This window comes from Anthonomus grandis, chromosome 7 (genome assembly GCF_022605725.1).
Source record: "Anthonomus grandis grandis chromosome 7, icAntGran1.3, whole genome shotgun sequence".
In the NCBI taxonomy this organism is placed as follows: domain Eukaryota; kingdom Metazoa; phylum Arthropoda; class Insecta; order Coleoptera; family Curculionidae; genus Anthonomus; species Anthonomus grandis.
The window spans coordinates 23,202,372-23,214,270 of record NC_065552.1 but is presented as its reverse complement, the minus strand read 5'-3'; the positions used below and the strand labels follow the sequence as shown (position 1 = coordinate 23,214,270).

General features: G+C 31.9%; 1 long non-coding RNA gene and 1 pseudogene across 1 annotated transcript; one reads left to right on the top strand and one right to left on the bottom strand.

The window, feature by feature from the left end:
- Nucleotides 1–339: 339 nt before the first annotated feature.
- Nucleotides 340–8,726, bottom strand: LOC126738942 (uncharacterized). Its single transcript, XR_007661494.1, has 2 exons — nucleotides 8,553–8,726; nucleotides 340–563 (listed from the first exon to the last, which is right to left on the bottom strand). It is a non-coding gene; the product is annotated as an uncharacterized LOC126738942 (long non-coding RNA).
- Nucleotides 8,727–10,326: 1,600 nt separating this feature from the next.
- On the top strand, nucleotides 10,327–11,209 carry LOC126738795 (cytochrome c oxidase subunit 1-like; annotated as a pseudogene).
- Nucleotides 11,210–11,899: the final 690 nt, after the last annotated feature.

The window sequence follows — 11,899 nt, the reverse complement described above, 5'->3', positions numbered from 1 at the left end:
CTACTTTTGAAGTTCTTGTCAGCCGAATTCTTCTCGTACTATTCTTTTTATAAAAATGTATTATATCAGACAATGTAACTACTAGTAATTGTTACTTTGTAAACAACATAAACAAATCATGCAGTTAAGAGTGTTCTTACTTGCATGTAAAATAGCTCTAAGGCACTAAGCTTTCAACCATAAGGTTTCTTATAATTATTTGGACTTCAAACGCCTAAAAAAGTTAAGTTACTTACTCAAAACAAAAAAAGGATGTTCTAAGCAGAATAATCCTGAAATGACATCCAACACCATCAGGAATAATTACTGAATTGAGATTAAATTAAAAAAATATTAGAATCAATTAAAACAGTTTATTTACATTTATTGTTATTTAATTTATAAATGTGCACAAAAAACGCCAGCGACATTTTCGCATTGGTCTAATGTTCCAAAATTATTTTTTGATGCATTACATCCACCGTATATCGTTTTTTCACATTTTTTTAATTCGTGGTTCCAGTGGTAAATTTCAATGAGAGCCAAACAATTCGTAGAACCATATGTATGTGGTTGATAGCAATCTGAAATTAAAAAATAAATAAATACCTAAGTTAAATAAACAACATTTTTCATAACGCTTTACATTCTTCAGTAAATCGTTAAATATCTTCGAAAAGGGCGCACCCCTGTGACTTTCCTGCTATATTTTGAAAAAAAACTCTAGGACATGTCAATTTTGATTTCTAGGAGACCGTCTTGTCATCTAGAGGCGTGCAATTCAGGGTGATACAAAAATAAGATATTTTAATTTTTACATTCCACATGAAGTTTTTGGTAATTTTTATATAATAATGTTTATACCTATGTTTAATCGTTTTGGAGCTCCTTGGTTTTATATTAAAATTCTAAAAATGTAATAGTGAGGGACTATATCCTAAAAATAAGATCAGTAGAGTTTCAAGAGTAATTTTAGTAACAATTCTTTATTTTAAAATTAAGCAAATCTAATATTAAAAATACGAAAAACAACTTAAAGTTTACACGTACATTAAAGTTAAAGTAAAAAGCTAATTTGCTGTAAAGATGTACAATGTGCTAATAAGTGCTGAAAGAGGTGTACATTTACCTCCATACAAAGATTTTGTTTCTATTCGTCATTTTCAAGCGTGTCTTGAGACATTTGTCCACATTACGCTGTAGGCCGATCCCAAAGAGCTTGAATTGAATCCGAATCCGTACTAAAAACTTTATTTTTGAAATACCCCCAAAGAAAGTCATTCAAACGACTTGGAAATGGGTGCCTATAAACTTTCATAACCTATAAGAACCATATAATGCGGTGGTGCACCATTTTGTTGGAATCTCGTAATTTTACTCGTAATTAATTTATTTCGGTAATGCGTAGCTCTATTGCAATTTCTAATATTGTGTTTTCTCCCAAAAAATTAACTTTCTTAGGAAAGCGTTTGATTTTGTGTCACATGACATATTAATCAAGAAGTGTTTCTACAATTTTGATCCTAAGACTTGTCACCTTCACACATTTTTATCTATCCAACAGAACTCAGCATGTTGCTTTTAAAAGCGATTGGTCAGATACTGAAAATGTGAAGCATAGTGTTCCTCAGAGATCGGTGTAAAGCACGCTCCAAGAAAATCAAAGTGGAAATTTTCTCGCTGTCTCAGTTTTACAAATTTTGGTTAGTTGACACCACTCAAAACTAATGCAATTTTGGGACTTCTCCCATATACACGCAACCCGCATTACAGGAAATCATCCACATATTTAAAACATTCTAAAATAATGTGAATTAGAAACGCTAAAACGATTTACGGGTGTGTACACATGCGTTTTATCTTAATCGCATTTTGCTAATGCGCATTAGAGGTTCCGTGTATACATGGTAAATGTCACACAATTTTGGGTCAAAGTGCTCGATGCTCAGTTTTGCTATAATAGCATCATATATTCAAGACAAGTTTCCCACTTTTACTAAAAAAAATTAACGACTAAATAAACTGACTTCTTGCATCTGTAGATTGGACTAAAAAAACTTGTACTAGGTACTTGATGACTTAATGGTTCGGTTGTTTTTCTTGACCAAAACACGGCACTGTTTGTATAAAACGACTGATTGACCATACACCGCACACACGTAGATTCTTCACTACTCGACGCCTAATTTTGTTATGTATTGTTTAATTGATTTCATAGTGCCTTTGTCAAAATTAAAGTTGGTGAGTATAATAGTATATAAAAAAGTCAACAAAATAATGTCAATATTAAAAATTCCATAAAAACTACTTTAGCAAATACTGGCAAAGATAATACAAAGGCAGAGAGAAGAAAACGGTATATTGGAACAAAAGAGTCATATCAGTTATGTAAATATGACTAAATCAACTAAAAAGCAAATTAAAGAACTCAGATTCTTAAACGAACAAGTGCTTTTTATAAAGTTAAAACAATCTCAGAAGGTGACAACTATAACTAAAGAAATAAAACCAATAGTAAAACAGTTATATGTGCACCTGTCATATGTACTATAAAAAATTGTGAATTTAGTATAAAAAGTGATACAGAAGAATATCTTGAGAACCTGTATGGTAATAAAAAACAAATACTCGGAAAGAAGTGTGAACTTAAAATAAAAGAGCAGCAAAAACCAAAATTAAACCTAGGTCTTAATAGAAATTATAAAGATGCTATCGAGCTTATCTCGGATCTAGAAATTTAAAATAGCAACATAAATACAGATTACAAAATCAATATCACATACATAACACAGTCTAACAATTCAAAAAAATGAACGATTATTGCAAAAACAATTGGTATAATTTAAGTAATACACAACTAGGTATCGACCGGGGTAAATGCACAGTATATAAGGATTATACAACTTAGTATACCTTCTGCTTAGACATAAAAATTATACTCTGTGTACAAATAATACCCCAAAATGCTTAAACTGTGTGTATTCGAATACACAATATGGAAACTACCTATAGATCACGATAGTGAGGACGAGATTTGTCCCATATTTGCAAAAAAGTCAAATTTGCATGGGAGAATATGAACTATAGTGCCACCTTCTAATGATTTTGGGAAGTCTTTCTGAATGAAGTAGAACCAACAGAACCTTATATAGATACGAGTGTAACTATGGAACTACAAAAACTTCAAAGATTAATAAATTTATCTTTAAAAAACTAAATTTAATATACTACACCTAAACATTAGAGGTGTAGCAACACACTTTGATCAATCAATTTAAATTAATATTTAAGCAATTAAGATAAATGTTATAAAATTTAAACTAAAAATCATTAATAATTTTTATTCAATACATATTTATTTCTTATGATTTTAAAGGAGTTTTCACTTGGCTAACATCTTTGTTACCCGACCAGATTGAAGTTCTTGTCTTGGCCACATTTCAAAAACAAAAATTACAAAATATCAAATTTTCAAGCTTTGTATTGAATTTCGGTATTACAGATCACTACACTTGTATGTTTAGTGTCTCAAAATAACAAGCTAAATCATGAAAATGTTGAGGAAAAAAACAGATGCAATAATCTTTAAAAAACTAAATTATGAAAGACTGAAGATGATTGGCATCATAATAACCCTAAGAATGCAACATCTACCCCGTTGAGGAAATAAAAATGTTGGTATTAACAGTGGAAACCGCAATATTAATTACAAATAGGTATAAGAAGTTTATACTGTGGATAACTAATTTTATTATTATATCAATATTAAATAGAGATAAACTGGAATTAAACTTAAAAAGTAAGTTAAGTCTGTTACAGAATATTAAGTCGACACTAATATTAACACTATTAACGAATACAATACTTCAGATGGATTGCGACGCGTTGTCCGATTCGTTGGCCACCTAGATTACCAGACCTAACCCCATTGGACTTTTATTTTTGGGGTTACATAAAGAATAAAGTGTATAGAAAAATACAGAACTGTTATGATGAACTTCAAATACACATTAGGCAAATAATTGGATCAATAGCATGTTTAAGTATGCTCAGAAATGTATTAAACAGGATCGTGATGTATCGCGACATCAAGTAGGTTTACTTGATGTTATTTTAATATTTCAAAGCGAGCTTGCCTAAATTTGGTTAAAATCAAAATTATTAATATTGCTGTAACTTTGTTACTTTTAGGCTTAGGCTCTTAGTGTAAACAAACTTTTTTTATTAAGCAAATTAGTTTTCTAGTCACTTTTCACATTTTCTCGAAAACGTGATGTTGATTTTTTTCTGTTTTTAGCATTTTAATCAGCAGAAAAAATCCTACTAGTTTTCTAATTTATTAATTAAAAAATACCAAAATTACCAACTTAATCGCAGACACCTTGTATAGAATTTTTAATCAGATCGATAAATAGACACAATTTTAATTGAACAAAAATAGATTTCCTTAATGTACTATCAAAGAAGTTAGTCAGGCAAAATATTTTGATAATTATTGACCAAAAGCTGAAATGAGACCCACACAATAATTATACATATAAATTTATAATTATAAATTTATTTGCTATATAAATTTATTTATTAAGTGAGACTAGTGTCAGATAGGCTAAATAGAAAATGGTTGCCTAATTAAATAATATCCATTTAAATTATGCATTATATTTAGTTTTATTTTTACTAGTTAGTATGGATAAAAAAATCAAATTGAAGATATTCTTCTTTTGTATGTATATGTAAGAAAATTAGAATTTTTGTTCACAAAGTTACTCCGAGAATTTCTAAGCCACAAATTGCTTTTTTTTTTACTTTTTATAAAACTCTGGTAGAACCATTACCCTTCTATGGAATAATAGCTTGGCGTGGTGCCTACCATACTCATATTGACTTGTTAAAAACAATACATAATTAGATAGTTCAAGTTATTCTATGAAACCTATCTAGATTATTTTGCTCCAAAAATCTATACTTGCTTTCAAAAATATAAATGAGACTAAAAAATACAAACAATATAAAAGTAGCTGCACCAATTTATTGTCAAAAACTTTAGGAAATGTACTTTTATTAATAACAATATACTATAACAAATTTATCTTTAATACGTAATCTAGTTTACCAATAACTAGCTTTATTGATTGTTACTTTAATTTTAAGGTAACAGAAAACTACATAATCGAAATAAATGTGTGCATGACTTCTAAAATTATTATAATAGTAATAAATAATAAAAAATTAAAAGAATACGCTTTTATTGCTAATCGAACTAAAAAGTAGAAAATAATTTTTAATTACAATGAGTTTTTATTACAGTAGTAAAGGTCGGACAATTAATTATAATTAATTACCTCAAATAAAAATCATAATAAAATTTAAGTTATTAACAGAATAATTTAAATGAAAGTAAAAAGCGTGGGATACATTTTACTTTATTTTCATAACTCTTCTCTCATTGATAGTTACCAATAGAATAATTGCCATATTTAATATATCAAGCACCCCACGCTTCTTTACTTTGATTTGAATAATTCTGTTAATAACTTAAATTTAATTATGATTTTTATTTGAGGTTATTAATTATTATGATTGATTGTCTGACCTTCTACTACTGTAATAGAAACTCTCTGTAAATAAAAAGAATTTTTTACGTTTTAGTTCGATTAGCAATAAAAGCGTGTCTTTTTATAGTTTTCTTAAACTATTATTTATTACCTTGTTAAAAGCATCTTAAATTATCTGGATGCTTTCAGGGGCCGCGGCATTTTCAAACTTTTTTTTTTTGGTAAACACAAGCACAAGAGGAAAGTCCTATGTCACTCTTGGAGTGGTGCTTGCGCGAAGATATTTGTGGGCATTTATTTTGAATCGCTGTAGGTTGTATGCGTCGGGAAATATGTGAGGTGGAAGCCCTTTCCACAAAGAAGATGTTCTCCAAGATGAATAAGTCCCGATACAGCGACGTCCTTGGGGTAGGCAGGTGGACTCGATGTTGATGAGCCGCAACTGCTAGACGCGTCCTTCTTGCCGGAGCATCCCTGGGTGGAATCTGTGACGTAAGCCAGAAGATCGCTGGTGGATCTAAGCTTTCGGAAGCCGTATTGATGATCGCTGATTAGTCCAGATGATTCCAGATATCTTAACAGTTGTTGGTTGACTGCTTTCTCCATAATCTTCGATATTACTGGAACTAGTGCAATCGGGCGGTAATTGGAGGGCATCGTCTTCTTACCCTTTTTGGGTACAGCTTGCACTCGAGCAGTTTTCCAGCTTGTTGGAAATTGGCCCTGCTTATACGATGTTGTAAATAGTCTACATAAGGGAGGAGTCAATTCGTCTGCACAACGTTTTAGTATTAGGGCTGGAATTCCATCGGGTCCAGAAGCTTTGTTGGTGTCTACGCTTTTAAGAATTTTATTTATAATTCGTTGGGAAAACGAAATTTCTCCCATCGATGAATTCACCCTTGGCAAATATGGCGGTGTTTTGCCTTGCGAGTGCAGAGTAGAATTGGACGCGAAGAGTTTACCCAGTAAGTTGGCTTTTTCCCTTGCTGTTATCGCGATAGAACCATCATCTGCTATTAGGGGTGGCAAGGCCGACTTAGCAAAACCTTGACTAAAGGCTTTCGATACCGACCAGAAAGATCTTGTTCCATTTGGGCAGTTTAGCAGTTTGTTTTTGATCCTGGTGTTGTGACTCTCTTTGCATTCATCAATAATTCGCTTGCAGCTATTTCTGGAGGCTAAAAAGTTCCTCCGATTTTCGATGGAAGGATGTTGACGCCATTTGCGATATGCTGCGTTTTTAGTGTTTACTGCCTTTTTGCAATTCAGGTTGAACCATTGCTTGTTGTTTGATCTGCATTTAGTAGAAAAAGGGATATAAGCTTCCATTCCTGCCCAGAGACTATTATCAATTTGTGGTCCGATGTCCCTAGGGGGGCATGTACTGATATAGTGTACGAGTCAGGGTCTGAAGCCAAGACCAGATTTAGGAGACTCGCGAACTCGCCGTCTCGATCAGGGATTCTGGTAGGTTCCTCCACAATCTGCGTAAGCCCGCATATGGTGGCAAATAGCTCAGCTTTTCGTTCTTCATCGTCGTTCTTGTTGCAGAAGCGCAGCCAGTTGATATTGTGAACGTTAAAATCACCCATGACGATGATTTCTGCGCTTGGGTAGTCAATTTGCAGATGGTTAATGCAATCAACCAGGTTCAAAAAGAGCCGTCTATATTGGGTGTCGCTTGGTGATCTGTAGATACAGCAGATAAATTTCGTGGCACCACTGGCTATTATTTTGAACCACATGACGTCGAAGTCCGCAGGTTCAAGCGTATCCTCCCGCTGGCAACTCAAATCGTTCTTGACAAATACTGCCAATCCAAAGTTTAGTCGAAATCGGGTGTGTAGATCGTATCCAGGATTAAGGAGGTGAACATTTGTTGTTGAAGGTTTCACCTTTGTTTCTGCTAATGCCAGAATGTGAGGCTTATTTGATTGCAGGTGTTGGTGTACTGCATTAATATTGGTGTTAGGGCCTCTGATGTTGCAGAAATTGATTTTTAGGCTTTTTGATCCGCCTGATGGACCCCCCCGACCAGCCTCAGCCCGGAGATCCGAATGGGAGGCGAGTTTACCTCCGGAAAGTTTTGGTCGTGAGGGTGCCATCATGCATTTATTTTTCTTCTCCATTTCCCCTTTGGAAACCGGACACATCGACATGGCGGCGAAACGTGAGTTCCATGGAACCACTTTCTTATTATACATATTCTTATTGTTAAAATTGATAAAATGAATGTTAACTGAAGAAGTATACTAATTTGATAAATAGAAAATACAATGAATTTAACGTACAATTAAGCAAAATTCTGCTGGCCGTACGTGCAACTATAGAACGTTAACCAAACTTGTGTGCCAGTGTAAATAAAAAAGAATTTATTAATCCTAGCAGTCCTAATAAGGATAATGAAAAACTGTTATCAAATTATTGCATTGTCTTCGGTCCTTGATACGTGTGAAAAGTTTCAAGTTGATCATATTTTTAGAAACTAGTGAAAATTAAGCTTAAAGATTCCGTTACATAAAAACATAGGTACAACCCGAGCTAATAAAAGCGTGTTAAAAATAGGAATTGTACTTAAAATATGTACGCACAAAGGTGCCCGAGCACCTAGTTGCATAAAAGCTACATTGAATTTGTTAATAATTAATAATGTATTTGAAATATGGACAAATTATAAATGCAAATAAATAGATAAACTTTCATGCAAATAGAGGGGCAAGACTTATACAACTTTTTTATACTGATTTCTACGGAAATACTTACGGCCCGCATAGTCCAATTAATATTTTGCTATTTGAATTTTATCATATTAGCTATTTTCATTTGCAACTAGGATATATAAATCAATAAAAGAACATGTCTTAGAGGATATTATTTAAGTAAGAGACACAAAAACGTGTTGTGTTTGTGGGTTCCCAAGACTGAAAAAGCAGCAATCTAAAGTTTTTTTTTGATATTTTTACAAGCCAAAAGTCCTAATTGAATTTTTTTTAATAATCTATTTGAGTATTTTACCTTCTTTTGTAAATGGTAGTACCTCTTGTGGAATACCCGAAACTAACAGAAAACAGGCAGCGTAAATGATAAAAAAGAACATTTTGAAACCTTGAAACTTAATTGTCTTAAAATTCTCTCTATAAATGACAAGTAATCGCTCTCGTTGAGCTATTTAACTATATATTCTGTCAATCGAGACGTGTGGGCAGTAATTGCCAATTAAAACAGCTTATCTGCGCGTTTTAGTATTTAATTTCAATTACAAAATTTATTAAAATAGGGTAACCAAGCGTAACGCCTGTTAATAAGTTAAAATTATATCAGGAGGTAAGGTATTACCACAAATGACATTTCCAATATAAAAAATATTCAGATGCTTTAAACCTCGTCGATAAAGGTTAGAGTTTAGAGTTTTTTAGTTAGAGAGAAAGTTTTACAGGATAATAACCATTCACTCCTCCTTACATCCATTATGGTTTCGTAATATACATAATATATTTCAGGCAATTTTTTCCTAATTAAAGAGCTTCTTGGTCAGGTTAATTGGAATTATGTATTTTAACAAGATTTCTTACATATTGTGGTTTATTTTTTTTGTAGGATATACTCTATTTACTTATACATATTGCAGTACCCCTTTGGGCACTTTGCGAGATGGTTTTCTTCGGCTCTTAAAAATTTAGTAATTTCAAAAAACCAAGGGCATATAGTTTTCAAAGCATTAGGTTCTAGAGATATTATAATACCTTTTCTACAAAAAAAAAAACAAAATAAATGCAATGCAAACAAAGTTAATCTTACGTAAAAAATGTTCTAAAAAAATACATTCTCACTTTTGGCTTAAATAAATAAAACCTTAAATCTTGAGTGAAAAAATTACAATTTGAAAATATATAGCATTTAGAGGATTGTTTGGATGATTTTTTGAACACAGACTGAAGTAGGGCGCAGGAGAGGAAACACAGTATATCCTATATACAATATATATAAATTTGAATGCAGCGTTTATAACTAGGGAACAAAGGGGTGCAGGATGTGCAACTTATGTTAAAGAGACCTTTAACTAAAACCCTATAAAAGCGATTAACAGGCATTTCATATTTAAGTATTTTTGTGGATCCTTCTGGAACTAGACAGATAATACAGCATACCGCTTGATGAGAAACTGTCAAATCCAAAGAAATATTCTTATTCGGTCATTTAAACATATACCTTTCAACCACTAGTTATGAGGCAGATATTTATAAAGAAGTTTGTTTGGGTAATGGCCGAACTATTTAACACTTATAGAACATGTTGTTACAAATTCCTTGATACATAAGACATTGTTTATAATTGCAAGTTTTATTAGTGATCATGATTTACAAGTTTTAAATGTTATTATGCATAATACACAGCAAAATAATAATTATAGAATATACGACAAAAATATATTAACTATGACGCCGTCATTCGTGACTTAAATGCAAAAAATCCAAATTTTACTTAATCTACAAGTTATGGTGGAAACTACAATTCCATTATTTATTTTTCGCATCTAATATTGAAGTTAGTAGGGAAGTTTTTTCTCCACAAATAAAATGCTAGTCCTCTAATTTCAGAAGTGATGCACTTGCATTGTACATATTCCTACAAAATAAGCACGACCATCAAATCCAAAAGTTCACAGAACAAGCAAAACTTTTATATTTTGCGAGACAATTTAAAAAAGCACATGGTAACCCTGGAAAAATATGACAAGTTAATAGGCTAATTCTCACAGCAGTAGGAAACAAGTTTTTGGCAAATAAACATGGGCTTATGCGCATTAGAGTAAAATGCGTTCGCACAGAAACTTCTGATCGGTTTCAAATCAAAAGTTTGATGTTCTTACACAAATTTCTGATCATCATCTGTTAGTCATGTGATCGTCATCTGATATGTGGTGTAGCCAGTTTTCGGAATACGAAGATAACCTCTAAATTGTTGTTTGTGTTTTATCGTTTTGTATAATCCCTGATATTGTTTTTGAAATTTTATTTTAAATCGTTGGATTAGTCTAAAAATACACATTAAGGAAATGAGTGATTTTGTCAAAGATCTTCCGAAATTTTAAGTTGATTAGCAACTTTCTACGGAGTACATATTTTCTTGAATCCATCTACTCTATGATCACTAGGATTCATTTTTCTTTTCACTATAGGAGGATTACCAGGAGTAGTTCTTGCCAATTCTTCAATTGACATTGTCCTTCATGATACTTATTATGTAGTAGCACACTTCCATTGTGTTCTTTCTATAGGACCTGTATTTGCAATTCTAGCAGGAATCACTCAATGATTTAGACTATTTACAGGACTTTCAATAAATAATAAATTCCTAAAAGATAAATTCTTTATAATATTTATTGGGGTAAACCTTACATTTTTCCCTCAACATTTTCTAGGTTTAAGAGGTATGTCTCGACGATAATCAGATTATCCAAATGCATACTATATATGGAATATAATTTCCTCAGTTAGAAGGTTAATTTCCTTAATAAAAATTTTATACTTTATTTTTATTATTAAGCTTTTTCATCTCAACGAATAAATGTATCTTATTTTAATCTAGCTACTTCAATTGAATGGTTACAATCTACTCCGCCATTCGACCATAGATACAATGAATTGCCACCTTTAACCATTAAATTTTAAAATGGCAGATTAGTGCATTGGACTTAAACCCCAAAAATAAAGTTTATACTTTTTTTAGAATTTGCAACATGAAAAAATTTAACTCTTTAAGATAGAGTATTGTTGATTATGATCGTCGAAAGAATCTGAATTATCAGAATTTTGTTGATTCCGAGTTATGTCAATTCCGACACAGACTTTATTGAAGATTTACCTGAAGAACGGATAAGGCCCAAAAATCAAAACTATTTTGATGAAACTGTGTCCCAATAGAATAGAATTTCTCGACCAGTTTAGAGTAAGCCCTAAAGTAGCAAATAGTTACACAATTTTAAACTCTATTAATAATATACACCTATTTTAAGGTTGTATTGTATTTTTTTTTGTTTATGTTTTATTTTTTTTGCCATTTCCCGCTGGCATAAAAAAGTGAGGTTATTTTTCTTGCTCTTCTTTTTTTAATATGGACTCCACTCAACCCGTATTTGCTGTTAGCACAGACAGTTTCAGATCAGAAGTTGTAATATTTTACGCATGCACATCAAGAATGGTTTGGAAACAGTTTTAAAGAAATTTGTAAGAAATTTGCAGTGAGAACCTATTAACTCCGTACAATGAAACAAAGAAAGGCAACAACGCAACAACATTGATTCACGTTAGAACATTGAAAGGCTAGAATTACTAAACAGCAACTTTTTTTGAGTTCAACAT